Source organism: Tyto alba, unplaced genomic scaffold (assembly GCF_018691265.1).
Source record: "Tyto alba isolate M040663 unplaced genomic scaffold, T.alba_DEE_v4.0 Super-Scaffold_22, whole genome shotgun sequence".
Taxonomy (NCBI): Eukaryota; Metazoa; Chordata; class Aves; order Strigiformes; family Tytonidae; genus Tyto; species Tyto alba.
In genome coordinates, this window is record NW_024881296.1 from 18,835,874 (window position 1) to 18,850,759 (window position 14,886).

A 14,886-nucleotide genomic window follows, 5' to 3' on the forward strand; every position below is an offset into this window, starting at 1 on the left:
CATATTTCTCTTCATTTACATACAGTAATTTGTCGACTTCCCCGGGAGTGTAGCTGTGTGAATAAAGGCCCTACATCAGTAAAATATTACTATGCAAATAGTGACTGAAAAACATCTGGTCAAGCTATCATTTTACTAAAGTCCTGAAACTAAACCTTCCACACATCACAATGTGTTCCAATAACATGAATTCCAAGAGAATGAATTTATTTGTAATAAGATAATCCTTTAGCAGCACATAATATATTTTGTCCTGAAACTGAGATGAAAATTAACATTATTTCTGAGCTGAGATCCTATATGTTGTGTTTCAGCATAGAACAAAATCATTTATAGCTCTATGTTAACATTTTCTCTTTTGTTTGAGAGAGATTAGCATGCAGCTTGCAATAAGCAAGAAAGGTCAAAATACATTTAAAATTATAAAGAATCTCCTTTTCCATTGTAATTTATGGAATAGCCTGACTTCTGAGAGCCCACCAACTTGTTCTTCTCTGCCACTTATTCTTCAGGAAACTGCTTCCCTGCAGGGATTTTTTAATGATAAATTTTAACTCTGAAATTTTAAAATGCCTTCAAGTTTTTATTAAAATTTAGAAGATGGCCAGTACCATAATTTCAGCTTGGAATGGCCAAAATCAGAAACTATTTCTGAAGGAAGCTACTGTGGCGACTGAGGCATGGACTCAGATCATGGGTGATGAGACTGAGACTGAGACCCTTTATTTCAGCACGCAGGCTGCTTATATACCTTTCGAAAGTTACAGTACTTTTCCATCAAGTTATAGCACTTTCCTACCACCTTAACAACACCAGGTGTTTACGCGCTAATCACGCAATCCAGGCAGTCTTCTTGCTTCCTGCTTTCCCAGCAGCAGCTGAAAACCTCAGGGTGCTTATCAGCATTTTTCTCATAACAATCCCCATGTTAAAACCAAAACACAGCACTCTTCTAACTACCAAAAAAACCCGTTAACTCTACTTTTCTCAGGGTCAACTTAGCAAGAGCCTCTCAGTACTTGTGTTCAGGCTAAAGGGCCTGCTCCAAGGCTTAGCATGCGTTTCCATTTCGTCTCCCCCGACAAGCTACGTAATTTATTTTCTTCTATTCTAAAACTCAATGTATCCTCATTTTTATGGAGAGGACTTCAATTAAAAGTCTACCTATCCTCTTTCCTAAATATAAAAATAAAACTTTTAAGAGCACAGAGAAAATGCAGCCCTGAGCCCTTTTGCTCAGTGATGAGACATATGGCTTGTATTTTTCTAATATTCTCAACATGAATTAGCTGGAGTCAGTTAAAGATGGTGATCAGTGAAATATTGCTATCCACTTGGCACTAGAGGGGTTTAGGATGTGGAAATTAGAATTTAGAATAACAACAAAAAGAAAACCAGATAAATCCCACAGTTTTGTATTTCAAACTCCCCAACCCACACAAAATGAAAAGCATCCACAGGGAAATCACCCTGCAAATCCACATTATCTAGGTTTTATTGTGTGACACCAAGCAGATCAATTGTTCTCTGTTTCCAGCACACTTCCTCTCTTTCTAAATTGTTCCTTCTTTAGTCTGTATCACTTACTATGTGCCCCCCAACTAACATCCTCCATCTTCTTTGGCAACTTCCTTCACAAAATAAAAATAACTCATAATGAAATATTAAACTAAATAGTGCTTAAAGCATTTTAGGTCACACAGGACGTGAAATGACTCTCCTCTCACTGATGTGAGTGATGTGTAAGAAATAAATAGCACTCCACCAGAGCAAAATAGATACCGTGGAAGAAGACACAGACTTACAGTGTTCCCCCTTATCCTGCTCTTGCTGTTCATCAACTAGCGATACACATCCCTCCCCTCCGTCATTTCACTTCACCCCTCTCAAGAGGGACATAAACTAAAGGCTCTCTTGAGACGTCCTACTAGCTCTAGAGTTGCAGAAGAGTTGGATATTTTGTGTAGTTCTTGCTCAAGTTATTAAGAAGCACGAATTTTAAATAGTTTGATTTTTTTTCTTACATTGAATTTTCTTTGAAGGGTGCAAAAGCACATGCTCTCATTTGTTACCTTTTCCAAGCAGAGCAGCTGAATTCACTTGCAGTCCACTCACTTGAAGCAAAAAGCCAGGTTCTTTTTGTAGTTCTTTATCTTGTTTTAAAGCCAATTGTTTGCTTCTGCCAACTCATAATTGCACAGAAAGGTTGGTGTCTGTGAGTGTGAAAGGAGGTTTTCTATCATTATATCTAATGGCTGTTCTGCTCTGTTGGTGATTATTCATTTACCTCTGATGTTTGCGGCTCTTGGCAGTGGTTGCTAGAAGACTTGCAGAAGTTTGGTGCTATTGCCTATACATCTTTCACAGAATCATTTGGTTTGTGTTCCAGGAAAATATCAACTTCTTAATGCAATTTATTCCTCTGATTAATGAGAGAAGTAAACCCATCCATTTTTCTAGTTTACACTCATTTTCTTCAATAAGCTATAGTTGTAGGTATGCAAGAATATTTGAATTGATAACACACCCCGAAATTTTAATGTCTGTGTGGAAAAGAAAGCATTTTTACCAGATTAGTTTCACTTTTTCCTACCACCTGCTACAGGAAACAGAGATATTAGGGAAAAAGTATTTTGCAATAATCAAATAAGATTTGCAAGGTGATATTTTGTCTCTGTGAGCTCACTGTGACCCAGGAGGAGGCAGCTGGCTTTTGTCTGCCATGAGCACTAGGTCTATCATTGGAAAATATAGATTATGACACGCTCTTTGTAAATCCCAAGACTGTGTTCAAAACATCATTATCCACTTCAGAGACTAAAATTCACATTCCCTAACTAGTCCATTTTGAAAGTCCATTTAGTCAAATAGTCTTTTTCTAAAAGGCTGCAGAATTAAATGATTGCTTAGTAAATGTGAAACAGGCCAAAATGAGTCCTGGTGTTTTGGTATTGGGGCAGTGCCATGGATGTCAGTGGAGAGATATGTATTTACAGAATATACATTTGATCCAATCAGTACTGGTGAAAAGTGTGAGACTTCATTTTAACTGACATCCTGACACCCAGAATACTTGGATAACAGTCTGTCTACAGACATAAGAGGCACCCATCCCCCCACCTTTGGTTTTAGCAGAGTTTTACACTTAAAAGGATATTTATTTCTTTAAGCCTTCAAGAAAACCTTTTTGCTTGAATTCTTAGCAGGAAGAATTTAACTGTCTCTTACTGAATAAATAATGATTCAATACATCATAATCAGACTATATGTCCTTCAGAGACTGAAGGTCTTGTGAAATTTCACCTGCAGCCCACTTGTAATGTCAGTTTGATAGAGTTCAGCACTTCTTTGATACCATCAAAAGTGCAGACTCATCATCTCCCTTATGCTTTCTCTGAAGGACATAAAGTTACCAGCTCAGATCTCTTGTCTGGTTTAAATACATACCAAATGTATACTTTCTCACAGCAGTTATTATTTACTACCTCCTTTCTTGTATGGTCTGATACAGTACCCAGTAACTATTGATCAATGGGAATGTTTTTACACTGTCCTCTTACATGATTTGCATGGAGCTTGTCATCTTTCACCCTGGTTTTTCATGTCAATGGAAATACCTGTTCAAATGCAAACTCTACTGCAAAGTTGTTTAAAAGACAGTGGTTGAAAGATAATTAAATTTTCAGTGTTTAGTTTGTTCTGCCTAAGGAACTTTAGTTTTCTTCTCCAAGGAGTTAATCTGTTAATTAGTTCAGCCACCCATTCTTATCCAGTGAAAAATAATTAATCCTCCAAAAGCATTTCTTCACAACATTGAAGGATTTTATCAGATCCTCTCCATTATTATGGGGTGATTTCTTGGAGTCTGGTGACCAGCAGAAGATGTCAGCATACCATGAATATGGTCACTATCAACTTCTGAATACAAAGTGCAGCAGAAGCTGAGAGCTTAGCAGCCCAAAACCTTCTCTGAAAATTAGCCGGCTCTGTACAGCAAACAGAACGCCAGGACCTTCAGTGGGGGAGAATAATAGATTTGCTCCTGGATGAACATTATCATCCTGTAAAATTTCCCTCAGAACTGATTGTGTGGGTATAAACAAGAGGCTCCCAAAGACAAATTTTGCCATGCAAGTGAATAATCTGTCTCTCACCTTCCCTCAGTTTTACTGTTGATAGTGGGCCTCATATGGGTTTTGGTGGCATGAAATATATAAGGTTCTGGTAACTTTGGGCAGATTTTTTTAAAAGGTTGCATAATCTCATGTAATCATTAACCACCTCTTGCTGCTTGGCATGCTGAAATAATAAGAGTAATTGAATATCATGCTTCTGCATGTAAGCTAATTGCCTGCAGGGCTCTGGAAAGGATGTTTCTTCCCTGTACACCACATAGAATAATTGGATAGGTAATAGGCATTATGGAAGCCTTCCACCTTCCTCAGGAATATCAGTGCAGAAGGCAAAATGTCAAGTTAGATGAACAAGCTATTTAATCCAGTATGGCAAGCCCTCTGCTCCTAAGGTGCCACGGTGAGCAACCAGTTGGATTGCAAGATAAGCAGCTGCCATTGTGTAATGCGGTCCTGAGTAACCTGGGTCATTATTTTTAACCTGAAATGCCAGCAAAAGCCCCAAACTTCTCAGAATGCTCATTTCTATGGCAACGTCCATATAAAGTATTGTTCAGTTTTGAATTAATATGTACTTATGCTTAAATGAGAACGAGGAGTGACTATTCCTGGTTTTACACTACCCCCTGAATTCCTTTAATCTTCTCTGTGTGTTGCTGAATGTCAGGTAATGGAGAGGCACAGTGTGAGCTCAATTATTTTAAAATCTTATCAGTGTAATTGGGCAGGATGAGCTGTATTAACTTGCCAAATAGGACTCAACACTTTGAAGTTATTTACACAATTTTATATTCTTCCAAATTCCACTATTTGCATAACCATTAGGGACTAATATTAATTAATTAATGGGGTTCCAACATAATTGTATGTGATAGACATCACCGAATGAGTCCTTCAAGATGACTGGAAGGTAGGGAAGGGGATTGCTACCATGAATACCAAATCCCCTCAGAAGACTGACTCACCTACAAATCATGTTCAGGAACAATTAGAAAAATGGCCAATGCTAAGGATAACTCTAGAGCACACACTGTCACACACATGGCACCAGCATGCAGATGCAGAGTGTTATTAAATCACAACAACCTTGGTGAAAACCAGATTCTCTAAAAGCTGTCTATAAGAATGACCTTACTACTTCCATCTGCCTTAAACAAAGAACATTTCACTGAATTCAACAAATTTCTGTCCTTCAAACTCTTTTTATTAGCTAAACATTCTTCCCTACAATTTCAGCTAATTGGGGATGAAATCTTTCCATATAATGAGCTATTTACTCTGGGGGTTGTTTGCCACGAAGCCCTGCCTGTGCTTGTCAGCACATCGCTGCTGTTTTCTTCCCTTCACCACTAGAATAGCCTCTGCCCGAGAAAAACAAGCACATTGAACATATGTACTGGTCTGCTGTGCTCACTGCCCTGTTCTCTTGCAGACAGCAGTGCAGAAGCTACACAAAATTATATCACTGACCATCCAGTTGCTGAATTAAAGTCTCGGAATACTGTTGTTATGCCATTAGAGGTGCCATTGTTTATAGCAGCTGTAAACCCTGAATGCCTGTGATTATATCAGGTCATGAGCCACCTTACTAGCTAGAACAGGCTGTTATGATCCTGACCAGTTTTCTGACATGTGTCTGTTGTGCATTAGCAGGTTACTGCTGTTATGACCAAAACTTTCAGGAGCAAGTATTCCTTTGACATTCCTGACGGGCTATCTAGGGAGCCTGGGTTTCAGTGGGATGACTATGGGAGCTGGACTCCATCAGTACCCACTGATTTTCTGCAAGGACATGTGTATTTCTGAGACTCAGAAAGCATATCCCACATAAGCAAATTCAGAAGCAACCAGAAATTAGTGGGTTTTGATCAAAATACTAGCTATAGGTTGTGACAGGTAGACCCAATCCCTTCCACATGATACTTGTAATACAAATAAGCTTAAAAGAAGGTAAGGGATGAGATGATGTAGGATTTATTTTCAGAAAATTATTTTAATTGAATATTCATTTTTAGCTACACTTTTATCTGAAGCTCCCCTGCTGTTTCTGCTGTATTCTGCTTTGCTTCTGTCCTTCACTGTGGGACAGTGTTATACACAATTAAACACATTTCCAATTTGTGCTCCTGAGACTGTGGCAGCTGTACTTCAATAGAGGACGAAGACAGACCAGATGGATAGAAGGTGAAGTGCTGTCAGTCCTTTGGGATTGAAGATGCCACAGAAATGCAAACAGAACCTATAGTTTATAAGGGAAAATAATGTCCTGACAGTCTGATGAAAGACAACTCAGAAACCCCTCATCCTCCTAAAATTAAGATCTGGGAAGATTGATATGGGTGTACTGTCAAGTACTTCATCTTTTTTATCCCTTTTTTAGCTCTTTTTTTTTTTTTTTTTTTTTTTTATGAGAAACCATACCAATCTAATCTGAATGAGGAAAGTCACCTTCCCTGGTGCTCAGTTTCATTTTCCTCAAGCAATAGAAATGGAAATGAAAATTCCATTTTAAAAACATGAAAAGAGGAACATTCTCGTGAAGGTAGGAAAAAAATCTTCAGCTTCCCCATAAGTAAAGCTCTTTAAACTGTCACTTACATCCTTAAAAAAATGAAGTCCTATGAGTCAGGCTGTTCAAATCCATATGTTGGTGCTGTATAATTTTTTTCTCAAAAACCAGTAGAAACTGCAGTGACTTAAAAATTCAATAAATGCATAGCAAGGGAATGCTTGAGAAGGGAAAGAGAGGGGAGATAAAGATGAAGTCAAGTTAATTTGGAAGATGTTTTAAGAAAAGAATACAAAGGCCGTTACAACAGTTCTTCTGGGACTACCAGTTCTTCAAATTAGTCAGTAATGAAAGAAGGTATTGATGTGTAGATCAACACTTAAGTCCATAATACTTTCAGCAAAGCATTGCTTTTAGCATTATCCCTTATTTCTTGCTCTTTATGCTGTAACTATTTCACATGCATGTATTCCTATTTCTTATAGGCCAGATGTTGCACATCCAAAGCAATGCTAAATCCTGTGAGATCAATGAAATTTTTAACCTGAACTACAAAGTGGGATATCAGTATGTTTCCATGTGTTAATCTTTATGATCTTGAGCAAAGAAATCACCTGTGCAGGGTATGAATTCCCTGATCCTAGCAGTAAGCAGCTCTTCACACCACCAGTTCCAGCCAAGCCAGAAGCAAAGAATTGTGTGAATATCTGCTCCCCCATCGAGTTTACAGATTTGCCCTTTGTGTATATATTACAGAAAAGATTTCCAGTCAGCCAGCTTGGTATTATTCTACGAATTGTCTATGAAGTGATACAGATAAAGGGCAGTATGCCCAGGAATGACCAATTCAAGTGTGGTGAATATTGACTAAAAGAGTTTCAGGCTTGCTTGGATTTTTCCATAAGCACCTGAGACACACTCAGCATTTGCATTTCCAACACCCACACCTGCTTTACAGAGAATGCCTTCCAGCCCCAGCAGCAAGAGGAGCTCATTGCACTGGCTGCTCTGTAGACAGAGCACTGAAAAAATTGTCCTTGCCCAAAACCATACAAAGAAATCTGGGTTTCTATAGGTATGTGTTTTTACCCAGTTTTTGAGAGGTAAAATGAACAAAGGAAGTAAATCCTGTGTTGCTGAGGTCAGTGACCTGAAATCTCCAGGGAGAGAGGATGAGCAAGGATGGAGGAAACCTGCTCTCACACCACGTGGTGCCCCGGGGACACGTAGCCCTGGCACAGTCTGCTCTGTCAAGTGAGATCAAGACAAAGGCACTTTTAGGTGGGTCTCTCAGGAACCTGCCCTTTACACAGCAAAGTGTTTTCCTGCAAAATGTTATCAGAACACCCTGGGCTCTCTTGTCAAGATCTCTCCATTAGACAGTTAATCACAAAAGTTATGGGAGATATGAGGTAAACTGTAGGGAAGGTTCATCCTTCCTCCCTTTCATAGTAACTTACAGATGTTATAATGTAAAATATTATGACATGAAAATGCATTATTCCCTCAGGAATATCTCAGGGGGAAGTAGAAGAGAATATAGCTGAATTTAAGGAAATTTGCCAGTTACAATATGGCTACTTCCAGGGTAAATGGCTGCTCTCTGCCAATTTCAAAGGCATTATGATTCAGTATAGAAGAACAAGCCCATGGCAAAAGAAAACTGTAATCACCCCAGAAGGTAGTATTAACAAAAGGATCTTCTGCGGATTTCTGTATTTCTGCTATATCATGTATATCTTTCAGTCATCAAAATACAAAACAAAATAAAAACCCAAGAAAGAGCAGACTTTGATGAGTATGTGTGTGCCAGACATTTTTATTAGGATCTCATGAAATCCAAGATCTGTAAAGCTAGAGCCTTTTTTTCCCTATTTTCTAGGGGATGCTGGGAACATTTTGACGGAGTTGCTAAACCATACACACACATGCATTTTTGCATAGTTTCTTCTCCTGGTGTGCTTTGTCTCTCTTTACAGATCTCTCATTTCCTTTTCAAGCTAGTTTCTCCAACTATCCTATTTTTATAAAATTAAATAGCAACTTTTCTTTGCATTTCTCTTTGCCTGCCTGCCCAGACAGGCAGCGGGTCAGCGTGACGGGCAAGTGGGAGGCTTGGACTTTCCACTGCCCTCTGAAACACGCTGGCAGGAGGCTGATCAGGATTTCATCGTGAGATTCCAAATGCATTTTGTGACAACTCTCAAACCCCTGCTCATATAAGGTGACTCATGGATTTTCCAAGCGTTAATAGGTCTCTCTTTTTGTGCTAGGCTGCAACCGCTGATGGTTCTATAAACTCTCCCTAACGCTAATCCCCGTGGACAGAGGCAGGGGCATGCCGCGGTGAGCAAGGGGCTCCGCACGCTGGCTTTGCTTTGTTTTCCTCCCCTCCGTTCTACCCGAGGGGAAGAGGTGCCCCAGGCGAGGAGTCTGGCCCTGCCATCGCCCGCCGTGTTGCTGCAGAAGGCACTCGCCAGCTTGGGCCCGGGGTATTTCAAGACCATTTATAGCTCTGAGGTGAGGGACCAGTCTCTGCTGCAAGGCTGCCTGTGAATCTGCTCCTCTGGCACACGGGCGCCTCCCGCCCCGAGGGCACGGCCCATCTGTGCATGGCGGAGCTCTCCCAGATTGCAATGAACTCCCACAGCAACTGGAAAATCATCCCTCACCTTGACATCCGCTTTCAGGTCATGATTTTGTATGTCCTGTTTTTCATGAATATATTTCCTGAGGGACTTCAGCCTACTTCAGAATTCCCCCACCACGGCACAAGCTGTTTGATGGCAGCAGATGAAGAGTGTGGGAACGGCTTCAAAGACACATGTCCTTTCTCCTTCCATTTCTTCTTTCCCCTGTAGCTACCATTTTTAGAAAACCACGAGTAAACTGGTGTTTTCTATGACTGCTCTGCAACTAAAGATATAGTTTTCCCCTTTAATTTTTTATTTAACTGGTTTGGTCATTTGAAGGGAAGAAGAAAAAGACAACAGGAAAATCAAATTCTATATGTTATAAACCTATAATGTTTCTCCATTCTGAACTATAGCTTTTGCTGGCAGTATTTGAATATTTTATGTGGGCTAAGAAGGGGAAGAAAGGAAACATTTCCCATTTGGTGAGGCAGCACCCAACCTTCCCTCTTCTTTTTTTTTTTTTTGTTTTCTTCCTAGCAAATGTTTGAAAGCTATTGAATAATACAGGGATTGCACATACACATTTTTTTTTGTCTCTCACAACAGATGACAGCCTCAGAAGGAGCTGCGATTCAAACCCCCCTTAGATTCTAGGGCGCCAGTGGTGCCAGCACGGAGCACTTCCACACCTTGTATACATCAGCCACTAGGGACAGGATTTACAACACTGTAGACACTTTAGAGAGTTTAAGCTTCAGAGCACAAAAATCACTTACTGGCTGTGGGTATCTTAAATGCTGATGTGAGCTTATGTCACCACTTCTCTCATTTCTTCTAAAATACCAGAGATTATTGTGATAGCTTTGCATAATAGCCTACTCATAAGAGCACTTGCTTTGGAAAAGAGCATAGAATCTGAAAGTTGCTTTACCAATAAGGTCTAGGCAAGGCTGTAGTATGGTGGGATCAAGACCCCCACTGGCTTCCAGCCCCAGCATTATGCCAGACCTGGGCCAGTGCGCAGAACAGATTTGAAGTTTCACTGGGCCAGAGAGAGGGAAAGCACAACAGAGATGTTGATGGTGGGATGTGGAGACCACAACACTCATGGCTCACAAGGAGCTTGGTGGTGTCCTTCCCGCTCTCCAGGTTGTTTCTGGTTTGTTAAGGCTCTTTAAAATAAATTTCCTTCACATGCTATAAAGCTCACTGTCTAGGGCCACATCCTGGGAGACATGGCCCTGAAACATTTTGGGCAGATGAGTGAATTAAGCCTAGGGTCCCATTTTCTTGGCCGATATTTTAAGCCTTGGATAATCACAATGAGCACTACAGCTCATTTCCCTCTCACTTCCCGCTTTGTGCTGAAGGTCTCTGACCAGGGGCAGTGAACAAATGGAAATCAGAGGTAAGCAAGAGTTAAAAGAATGAAATCTATATGGGAATGGCATGCACATTTTATGTAATACCTTAATAAACCAGAAGGTTTTTGAGGCAGCGGGTAACAAACAAGGTGTCTTGGTTTAACCTCAGCCAGAAATTAAGCACCATGCAGCCACTCACTCACTCCTCCCCCACTACCAGTGGAGGAGAAGCAAAAAAAAAGTAAAACACATGGGTTAAGATAAAAACAGTTTAATAACAAAAATAGAATCTAATAATAATAATAATAATAATAATAATAATAATAATAATAATAATAATAATTATTATTATTATTATTATTATTATTATTATTATTATTATTATTATTATTATTATTATTATTATTATTTAAAGGAATATAACAAAAAGAGTGAGAAATAAAACCCAAGAAAAGACAAGTGATGCACAGTGCAATTTCTCACCTCCTGCTGACCGATGCCCGAGCAGCGATCCACCCCTTCCAGCCAACTCCCCCCCCCGTTTATATACCGAGCACGATGTTCTATGGTATGGAATATCCCTTTGGCTAGTTTGGGTCAGCTGTCCTGGCCAGGATCCCTCCCAGCTTCTTGTGTACCTGCTCGCTGGCAAAGCATGGGAAGCAGAAAAATCCTTAACTTAGGATAAGCACTGCTTAGTAACAATTCAAACATCAGCGTGTTATCAACATTATTCTCACACTGAATCCAAAATACAGCACTGTACCAGCTACTAGGAAGAAAATTAACTATATCCCAGCTGAAACCAGAACACGGAAATAAAGGGAAAATATTTGTCTAAAGGAAAGCAGAGGTTTAGAAGTGACATTCTAAATGTCTACACCTAAAAAAGGCTCAAAACAGGGCCTTTGTTCCACTTTAAAACATAACAAAATGAGTTTATCTCTGCAGCAGTGCCGTTGGAGCCCTCATGCTCATCAAAGCTTTTGCAGATGAGTTTGTGTTTAGATTTGGGCTAAGGTTCTGTTTATTCCCACTGGACTTCATCTAGCACTTAATATTCTGTTATGTGTGTGCTTAACAGAGCACATGCTTCTCTGATGGAGAAGGTGGAGATGAGATTAATTACACTCTGACTCTTCCAATACAAAATCTAGGGGATATGAAAGGCATCAAAACCAGAAAAAATAACGTGGTTGTTCTTCCAGTGGACTGGAGTTGTGGAGACTTGTGGAGTTTTTTGCCAGAGGTCACTGTGAATGATTGAAGCTTATGCCCACAGAAGACAGCACAAGCACTTGAATGGAGATATATTATATATTACTAAACAGAGAAATTACACCAGCTTTGGAAATCCCTTGAGCTACAAATGGTCAGAGCCCTGGATACGGCAAAGTACACTCTATATTTGCTCTGGTCTAACTCTACCCTTGGCTTCTGCTTGCAGAAAGCAAGTCCCGGTCATGGTGCTGGGCTGGGTGAGCCCTCAGTGTGACCTTGTGCAGCCACTCTGTAAGTGAACTGCTCTGTGCAGCCATGGCCTACGGGAGAACAATATTATCAGCCTTGCTTTAGAAATACAGAAGCCGAGATTAAGTCTCGAGCACTGTTGCCAGGATATGCCCAGGATGCAACTCACATTTTTGAGCTGAGCAAATGAGGTAGGCCTAAGGATCACCCCAGAAGTCAGAAAATAAATAGTATTCTTACAGACCCCTGGGAGACACCAAGTATATATCAACATAATCCCAAGCTGTTGGTGATCAGTTCTCACCGACTGTCCTCATTTAGCCACTCACTGCCTCGATGAAGCTCCACTGCCAAACGGACGTCCTTAGATTTCTGCCACTTCCCCTCCAGGACAGATAATTGCAGTGCAGAGCAAACTCCACGCAGCCCACTTACTCTGCAGCACTTCAAAATGCCTCTTGGAAGTCGCTAGGTTATAAAATGCCAACGTACCTCTAGTAAAGAGGACTGCTTGTCTTAGCATTTGTGTTAACTGTTACATATCTGAGTCATTATTTTATGAAATCAACCAGCAGAATAGCCTTGAGCTCTGTTCTGTCATGGTTAGGTACCCACTTACAGCCCTACTGGTCAGAAAACTGGGGGAATCTAGTCCCGTGCAGCCGAGGCACTCTGCTGGGTGCAGAACTGCTGCTGGCAACAGCTGAGAACACTGGCTGGAGGTGGCCATGAGGAGAGAGGAATAATAACTGGTGGTAATCAGGGAACAGCTTCAACACATCCGTGCCAAAACACAGGCAATGAAAGAATTAGATATAGAAAAATATAAAAATAAGCAGAGATCCATTCACAGGAAATTGTTGTAGTTTTGATATCTAGTATGCAGAGGGCTTTGTCTGAGGCACACATCACAATTTGTTAGTAATCGCGTGTTGAAGAGACCAAAAGACCATTCACAATCATTGCAAGTTGCCAAGTGTTCTTCAAGACTAGCTTGCTTCACTAAAGGAGAAGGAAACACATAAGGGTTTCCTGAATAGAAACTGCTACAGGAAAAAACCAACACGTTAGTTCATATTATGCATAGAAGGACTGATGGAAAAAATCATGCTTAACTGTAGTTTTCAGATCCTTCAGCAGGGAGATTTCTGTCTATATATTTGTTATGGTTTCTGTGCATCTCTTGGAGCTAATACAGAGCCATGCAGAATTATTACACAGTTTTGTGCTTCACCCTACTGCGTTCAAGAACTATGAAGGAACAGGTGAAAAGAAGGATCCATGGCACTGAAGTTGGTACAATATTGCTCTGGTATTTGGCAAGTTTGGAATAAGCAGTTACCAAGATAGGGTAAGGAAGCCCACAGAGAATAAAAATTCCACAAATGAAAGAATTTTCCTCAAAATTTCTGTAGTATTTGACTTTGTTTCAAATGGGAGAAGAAGCAGGGGCAGAAAGCAAATGGAAAAGTACAAGAGTAAATGTGTACAGACTAGAGAAATGTGTACAGAGTAGAAAAAAATCACATGCACGCAAAACACAACAGAAATATTGCTAAAAACTAGAGGCTCTCCCTGAGACACTGCAGAGCTCATTTGCGTTTCCAGCCACTATGTATCTGACATGTACACATTCATTCTTTTAATTTGCAGTCTTGAAAACTCTGATCTTTGGTAAGCTTGCTCTTCATCTTATTTCTTTTCCAGGCAGGCATGTGGCACATGAACACAGATGCTCAGACAACTCTACTGATGTACAAAACACAGTTGTCCAATATTGTATTTGTAATGAAGTTCCAACACCTATTTTCACTCATTCCCTTGAAAAATTAAGTGATTTCAATTTACCACCTAACACAGCTTGCTTGAGTCACAGAGTCATGTAACAAGCAAGTGTCCTTACCCTTTTTTAAGGACTCAGAACTTGTGGCATTTGCTGGGGGAATTTTGGTTGCAGCAATGCACCAATGTAGAACTTGTCTCATCAAAAATCAAGGTGGAGAATGCAGCAAAGCACTTAGGCACCAGGTGTAAAGTTTTCAAGTTGAAATCCCCAGGAATATTTGCATACCTAAATTTCCACAAGTGGTAAGTAAGTGCTTTGTTAGATCAGTTTCTACCTATAGGAGGTGTCCCCTGAGCAGAGCATTTCAGAGTGCAGGAGAATAAGCAGATTATCTGCCCAAACCCTCTGCTAAAAACAGGGAGGAAAGGTATGGTGATGTGCATAAGCATGTCTTCTGTTTCACTTTAACAGCATTTTCCAAATCATCTTCTCTCCTGCCTTGTCAAATAAAAAGCAGATAATAGCAGGATAAACATCCTAGTAACTACTGCATTTCTCACCAATGTTTGTTTTACAGGTGTGGGGTTTTTAAGACAAATTTCAAGACAGTGAACCTTAGATCTTCACAGCAGCACAAAAAAAAAAAAAATTCAGAAACAGTTTCAAACCTAGCTATTTTTTTATATTTTCTGTGCTACCCAAGCACATGTTTCAGTCTGGAATATAAGACAGCAGTTGAGTAAAAAGAAGATAACTGCACATTCTAAGCTCAGTAATACTCCAATAAACCAGGATGATCATCATTAAAACCACAGAAATTACCCTAGATATAAATAATTTATATAAATTTCTGATATGAAGCCTTGGGGGTTTAGGGTTTTTCTTTTTAAATCAGGGTGCCGCTGAAAGACACCTTGAAATTACTGCTATTCAGGAAAGCAAAATAAAACCATGTTTATTGCTAAAATTAAGTTATTGATTGCAGTTC